Here is an 8,527-nt window from a genome sequence, read left to right as displayed (position 1 = left end):
ACAATACTGTAAAGTAATTAGCCTCCAATTAAAATTAATTAATTAATTTTAAAAAATAGTCAATCTAAGAAAAAAATGGAAACTTTTATTCCAGCCAGCCTAAGGATTATAACCCTTAGAGATAGTCTTTCAGAAAGTTCTGAGGACTGTTCTGCCTGTTAGAGGTCAAAGCACAGTTATTTTAGTTTTTAAGACAAAGGGTTTGTGGACAAGGAATGTCACCTACCATTCCAGAAACCAAGAATGTTGCCCAGCATCCTAATTCTATAAGGATCAAGCCATCAACCACAGTAGTTGTCCACTGACAGGGAAATCAAGATAGAGATAAGCAGAAAGCATTCTCTAATTTGAATACTGTTAGGATGCACATCTAAGGAATAACTTCAAGGAACCCAGATCCTTGCATCTTCCCATATATAGAAAAATGATGAAATAATTAACTTGAGATATCTGTTTTTTGTGTGGTTAGCAGTAATCTTTTGATGATCTGCTACATGTACTTTTGCTTTGTTTTTCCCCCAGCAAAAATACTCCTATATATCCTGGCATCTCCTGAGAGGAGTTGGTCTTTGGAGCCATCCTCAGAGCCATCAGAGAGGTTGTCTCCTGGGATACAGTCCTCAGAGACATCCTCAAATAAAACTGAACATACAACTTTTAGGTTGTGCATTTTCCTTTGGTAGACAAGTTATACATCAAAGTAACATATTGACAGTTTACATAGTCCAACAAGGTGAGTAGCAAATCATCTTAACTCCTTATAAGATAAAGAAATGAATGCTATCTACTAAGGAGTTACCTTGTTGATGCCAAGAGGAAATTGCCGTTCCATTTCTCTCTTTCTTTCTTTTGACTTTTTTCTTTAAGTAGACATTCCTGTGTATCCATGGGGATCTGCATAATGCATAATACAGATGTATAGTTCCCACTAGATGGGAGGGGATAGTGGCTCAAATGGGCAGAGGGAATTTTATACTTAAGAAACTTCTTAGATGGCAGAGGAGTAGGTGGACATGGAGTACATCTCTCTCCACAGATACATCAGGAATACATCAGACACAGAAGTGTGTGCAGGACACCAGCTGAGAACAGACAGGTGTACCCGACTAGTGGAAAAGAATATATAGACCCACGCAAAACTCAGTAGGATGAAGATAGGGGGAAAAACTGGAGTGTTAGTAGAACTGGACCTGCCTCAGCGGGTGGGGGAACTGAAGAAGGGGTCCGATCCCCACATCAGGGCAGTTGTCTGAGTCAGAGGAAAAACATTTAAGGCTGGGAGTGAAAGAGCTGATCCGTGGCACCCTAAATGGAATGAGAATCAGACAGTCCTTGCCACAGCTATACATATTCTGGACAGGAATGCCTGTCCCCTGGAAGGTGCAGTGGCTGGGAGCTGGAGTTGAGGGATTGTAGAGCAATCCCAGGGCGAGCTATGCTGTTGACTGTGGAGAGACTGATCGAGGGGATGTGAGGGAGGAGATTGTGGTAGGAAATGCCTGTGGAGGAAAGCTGGGCAGCCATGGAAGCAAGGCGATACTGCTGAGTCATGCATAGGGGGTAGAACCTTCACCATAGCCTCTCTCCCCCCACAAGCCATCATTGGCAGCTGAATAATAGAGAGGCTGGCCCACCAAGTGCCTGACGACCTGAACTACAGAATAGGACCCCACTCAGGATGCTCCTTTAAGTGACTGATGCACTAAACTACAGAGTAGGACCCCAGCCAGGGTACCCCCTTAAGGGCCTGGCACAATGATCTACAGAGTAAGACCCCGGCCAGGGGGGCCCCTTTATGTGCCTTATTGCTGAACAACAGAGAAGGACCCCAGGCAAGGGAACCCTCTCAGTGCCTGAACAGATGGAGCTACAGAGGAAGACTGGCAAAGAGGCCTTGTGATCACCAGCTACAAGAAACTTGATAAAAGACTCTGATAGGGCCATAACTCCTTCAGCAGAGGCAGTCCATGTTCCTGAACACTTGGCACCACTAGAGTCCCTGCAAGCCAAGCAGCTGTGCCACCTTCACGCTCAACTCTCACTAGGGGCAGAGCTGCCATAGGCAAAAAATGTCTTGTGTCTATGCACACAGGGTCACTTTGGTAGTGTCCAACTCTTTGTGACCCTGTAGACTGTGGCCTGCCAGGCTTCTCTGACAGGGAAGGGGGTTCTCCAGGCAAGAATACTGGAGCATACTGGCCAAGGCTGGTTGCCATACCCTTTCAGAACACTATATTTCCTGCTGCCCTAGCTGCCAACTCCCTTGAGTACCTGGTGCTGCCAGAACCTGTACAACACTAGAAGCTGCATCACCTCCACACCTGGCCCTCACATGGGAAAACCCAAGTCCTCCAGTGCAGCCCCAGGAAAAAAAACGCAGTGGACGACCAACATGCAGAGGTGGAAATAAAACCACAATTGAAACCTAGGGGCAGTGTGGCTAAGGAAGAAGACTCAAAACATTCCCACCAGCTCTATAAGCTCCAGATTAAATCCACACAATAAAGTAGGCAAGCTCTATGCCTATGGAGTATACAAAATGTCATTGAGAGCTCCCACAAAAGAAAATGTAATAGTTCTGATACTTGTAGACACTGGAGGCAAGAACAAGGGGAGTAGAACCAGATTAGACTCTGAGCTGCCCCCCAAAAAGGTCCAGAGACCAGCATAGAGTGGGAGGGCATCCTAGGAAGGTGAGGTGGACTGTGACTCCCAGGGAGGGAAAGGACTCTGACAGCAGTGACTCAAGAAAACCTTTATATTCTTATGTTTTGACTTGTTCTGTGGGTTCGTTTGGATTTTTTTTTTTTTCCCTTTTCCCCTGACTCTATTGTAGTTGTAGATTTTATTGGCACTATGAAATCTAATTAAGCTTTTGAACTTTTTTTTTTCCCTCAGTCACCTTTTTTCTTATTGTTATAAACCTCTGTCTCTACATTTGGCTTTTGCAGTTCTGGGGAGTTTTCCCTTTTTTTTTTTTTCTTTTTTAATTTTAATTTTTCATTTCTTAAACCTATTATTATTATTTCTACATGTATCACTTTGTTTGCTTTTCCTACTGTTCTTTTCCCCTTGAAGTTAATCTTTAATGTATATGAATCTTCTTCATCTCCCTCTTATTAATTTTGCACAACTATTCTTTCTTTCTTTTCTTCTTCTCTTTTCCTCTCAACATTATTTTAAACTTTAATTTCATTGCTTTATTCCCCACTTGGCACCTTGCTTTAGCTTCTTTTCCACTTTGTGATTTAGTTTTGTTCTCAACTGAGTAAATAAAATTTTTGATTTCCTTTGCTAACCAGGGAAATCTATTGTATTTTATATTTGTTGGACTGTTTTGACTTTGCTCATGGCTGTATAATATGTGTATATTTCATTATTTTGATTATTATTTGCCTGATTTTGTAAATGTCATTTGTCTGGGTTCATCTTTGGTTTCTCGTTTCTGAATATTTGTTTTAATCTCACTTAGTGCCTTAAAAAAATTTTTGTGGAATCTTTGCTCCTGACCAGAGATCAAGCCCTGAACCTTTGGAGTTGGAGCACTGACTCCAAGACTCTAGACTACCAGAGACCTAACCCTAGGGAGTATCAAATACTGAGAACTCACACGGAATAAACCACTTGAATCCAAGACCCAGCATCACCCAACTAACAGAAGCATCCTGTGAAGGATGCCTCATCTATACAACAAACAAAACAAAAATACAAACCCAATCATCAGCAGACATGATTACCACCTCACTCAGCCTTGCCCATCACAGGAAAACAAACAAACAACAACAACAACAACAACAAAAACTCAGCACAAATCTTACACTATATGTAGCTCACACAAACCACTGGACCAAACTTAGGAGGGCAGAAACAAAAAGGAAGAAAGAACTTAACCTTGAGGGGAAAGGAGACCTCAAATACAATAAGTTAAAAAATAATAATAATGAAAAGGCATAGAAATACTACACAAATGAAGGGAGAAACGGAAACACAGAAGTCCAAACAAATGAAGAGGAAATAGGCAAACTCCCTGAAAAAGAATTCAGAATAATGATAGTAAAGATGATTATAAACCTTGAAAACAAAAAGGAGAAAGTGCAAGAATCAATTAACAAACACCTAGGAAAATTAAAGAATAAACATACAGACAAACAACACAATTATTGAAATTAAAAATGCTCTAGAAGAAATCAATAGCAGAATATCTGAAGCAGAAGAATGAATCAGTGAGCTGGAAGATGAAATGGTGGAAATGACTTCTGAAGAGAAGAATAAAGTAAAAAGCATGAAAAGAACTGAGGATAGTCTCAGAGACCTCTGGGAAAATATCAAATGCACAAATATGTGAATTATAGGTGTTCCAGAAGAAGAAGAGGAAAAAAAGGGTATGAGAAAATTTTTCAGGAGATTATAGTTGAAAATTTCCCCAACATGAAAAGGAAATAGTCAGTCAAGTCCAAGGGGGAAAAAGAGTCTCATACAGGATAAGCCCAAGAAGAAACACACCAAGACACATACTAATCAAACTAACAAAGATTAAACACAAAGAAAGAAGATTAAAAGCAGAAAGGGAAAAGCAACAAGTAACACACAAGGGAAACCCCATACACTTAACAACTGATCTTTCAGCAGAAACTCTGCAAGCCAGAAGGGAATGGCAGGATATATTTAAAGTACTGAAAGGGAAAAATCTACAACCAAGATTACTGTACCCAGTAAGGATCTCACTCAAAATTGATGGAGAAATAAAAAGCTTTCCAGACAATCAAAAGTTAATAGAATGCAGTACCACCAAACCAGCTTGATGACAAATGTTAAAGGGACTTATATAGTGAAGAAATACAAGAGAAGAAAAAAGATCTACAAAATCAACCCCAAACAATTAATAAAATGACAATAGAAACATATACATCAATAATTACTTTAAATGTAAATGGATTAAATGCTCCAACCAAAAGACACAGACTGGCTGAATGGACACAAAAACAAGACCCATATATATGCTGTCTACAAGAAACCCACTTCAGACTTAAAGAAACATAAAGACTGAAAGTGAGAGGATGGAAAAAATATATTCCATGCAAATGGGAAGCAAAAGAAAGCTGGAGTAGCTATCCTCATGTCAGACAAAATAGACTTTAAATAAAGAAGATTACAAGAGATAAGGAAGGATATTACATAATGATCAAGGGATCAGTCCCAGTCAGTTCTGATGAAGTGGATGAACCTAGAACCTATTATATAGAGTGAAGTGAGTCAGAAAAAGAAAGATAAATATCGTATTCTAATGCATATACATGGAATCTTATAAAATGGTACTGATGAATTTATTTACAGGGCAGCAATGGCAAAACAGACACAGAGGATAGACTTATGGACATGGGGAGAGGGAAGGAGAGGGTGAGATGTATGGAAAGAGTAACATGGAAACTTACATTACCATATGTAAAATAGATAACCAACAGGAATTTGTTGTATGGCTCAGGAAACTCAAACAGGGGCTCTGTATCAACCTAGAGGGGTGGGATGGGAGGGAGATGTGAGGGAGGTTCAAAAGGGTGGGGATATGTATACGTATGGCTGATTCATATTGAGGTTTGACAAAGAACAACAAAATTCTGTAAAGCAATTATCCTTTGATAAAAATTTTTAAAAAGAATCTTCTTGTCCTGCCTGGAATATAATTTTATTTCATCAGCCCATAACACCTATAAAACTGTCCAATTCATTGTGCATGCAGAAATGTTTTAAAATTTCAGAGTTACTAAATAGCTGCAATGTTTATATACTACCAAAATAATAATTATTAGATTATAAAGTAGTGTACAAGTAAAATAGCAGATAATGATTTGTAGCACAAATAGTATAAAAATATAATATCTTCTAGATTAGGTAAACTTTTAACATTTTTTCTCTAAAAATAATGTCCAGTTGTGTTGTTAAAATTTTCTTCTGAGCCAGAAGGAATATTACATATTTTTCAGAGATGTGTAGTATGTTACTTAGATATGTGTACCCTGAAAACACTTGATGGGTTCAGGGTGCAAGAGGGAAATTATCACTAGTGTGCTTTGATATGATCAAAGGGTATGATTAAAATCTACCCAAAGGACTTCCCTGGTTCTCCAGTGGTTAAGGTTCTGCTTTGCAATGCAGGGGACCTGAATCCAACCCCTGGTCAGTGAACTAAGATCTCACAAGCTGTGGAGCAACCAAACTCATGTTCCACCCTGGAGAGTCCATGTGCTACAACTACCGTAGGCTGTACACTTCCACTACTGAATCCCCATGACCAAATGAAGATCCCATGTGCCACAACCAAGACCTGATGCAGCCAAATAAATTAAGTAATTAAGTGTCAAAATTTTTTTAAAAGTCCACCTGGAACAACGTCTCAAAGAGTTATTTTTTTCCCTTCACTCCTTGCCTTCTAACTAGATGTCAGTTTGGACTTGTGTTCCTTCATCTTGTCTTGGGCAGAAATTAGTTCAAGAGAGCCATTCTAGACTTAATACAAATTAAAAGAACTAAACAAGATTGGAGTATTTTAACACTGACTTTTAAAAAACTAAAATACAAAGTTTTGTATAATAATCCAATACATTTAAATTAAATAAAGTAGTGACTTAATAAAGCAAAGGATTGCACTGTTTACTTTCTTTGTTTAATAAAGCTTTTTGTCCCGTCAAGATAAATATTGCCAGTGGCCAGTCAATACCTATAAGATTGACTTTGTATTTCTAGCATAGAATTGATGACATGTCTCAGTTTGGCCTCTTGCTTCAATCACTTGCTCAACAGCATCATCAGTGGTTTTTTAATACAACCTGCATCTTCAAACCTTTGTGATTCAGGGATAATTATCTCTACAGCAAAACATTTGACATTATATTTTATGTGAAATGTACTATGTTAGTTTCTGGAAATATAAAACTGGATAAGCCAGAATCCTTAAGAAGATGAACAAATATAAAGAAATATAAGTATATTAAGAAACAGGCCATATAGTATGGACAACTGCTATAAGAGTTATGTAGAAGGTGTAATAACAGCTTAAAATGGTACTTCCATATCCTCTACTTGAAATAGCTGTTTGACATTTCTCTCATAAAATACTTCTGACCCTTCAAGAAATAGCACAGTGACTCCATCTCAATGTTGTTTCAAGAAGGAACAGATCTAGAGCTGACCAGGAGGGTGACAGGTGGTTCTGAAAGTCCCTTCCTCCACAGATGCACCAGACGTTCAGTTACACAAGTCCCTTTGAAAGAAACCCATAAACTAGCTGAGCAACTCCTACACATTAGATGAATGAGGAAATCCCCATAACAAAATGGGTAGGAAAATCTAAGACAAGCTCTAGCCACAAATCCCATCCCCAGCACAATGGTATGTAATCAGAAGGGAATCCCAAACTCCCAGCTTCCCTCAGCAGTGAAGAGTTTGACTGTACATCTAGTACCTCAAACTTTATAGCTACCACCTGAGGCAGGCACCCCCAATATACCCCCATAGGACTGTAGCAATTTAAGAAGCATTTTCTATGGTGCAGAAGCTTGGAACACTCTCCAAGGCTATTCCTAGGACTCAGCACAGAAGGAGCAGACAGAAATAACACCTCCCAATCTCTCCTTTAAAGAGATTTGTCTGCATACTTTACAGATGTTGCCTGGGGGTCCAGTTTGTTATTGAAGAGCATTTAGGGGCTGACTGCAATCTTTCCTAGAAACTTTCTTCTCCCTTTGATCCACTCCAACAATAAAACCAAGTTGCTGGTAACTTCCTGCTTCCCTGGTGTCTTAGATGGGAAAGAATTCACCTGCAATCCCTGGGTTCTTCTGCACAGCAAAAGAAACCATTGACAAAATTAAAAGGTAACTTATGGAACTGGAGGAAAATATCTGCAAACCACATATCCAATAAGGGGTTAATTCATAAAGTTGACAAGAAACCTGGTGGCTCAGTTGGTAAAGAATCTGCAAGAGTCTCCCCACAATGCAGGAGACCCAGGTTTGACCCCTGGATCAGGAAGATCCCCTGGAGAAGAGAATGGCAACCCACTTCAGTTTTCTTGCCTGGAGAATCTCATGGACAGTGAGACCTGGCGGGCTACTGCCCACAGAGTCACAAACAGTCAGACATTACTGAGTGACTAAAGTCTTCACTTCCATAAAACATAAGAACATAAAATCAAATAACACAATAAAATTTGACAAAAGACTTAAATTGACATTTGTTTAAGAAAAGATATATAAATGGTCAAAAGGTACATGAAAAGGTTCTCAATATCACTAATCATGAGAGAAATGCAAATCAAAACAACAATGAATGATACTTCACACCCGTTCAGTTCAGTTCAGTACAGTCACTCAGTCGTGTCCGACTCTTTGCAACCCCATGAATCCCAGCACGCCAGGCCTCCCTGTCCATCACCAACTCCTAGAGTTCACTCAGACTTATGTCCATCGAGTCAGTGATGCCATCCAGCCATCTCATCCTCTGTTATCCCCTTCTCCTCCTGCCCCCAATC

This window comes from Bubalus kerabau, chromosome 4, assembly GCF_029407905.1.
Source record: "Bubalus kerabau isolate K-KA32 ecotype Philippines breed swamp buffalo chromosome 4, PCC_UOA_SB_1v2, whole genome shotgun sequence".
Classification (NCBI taxonomy): domain Eukaryota; kingdom Metazoa; phylum Chordata; class Mammalia; order Artiodactyla; family Bovidae; genus Bubalus; species Bubalus kerabau.
This window is presented reverse-complemented; position numbering follows the sequence as displayed.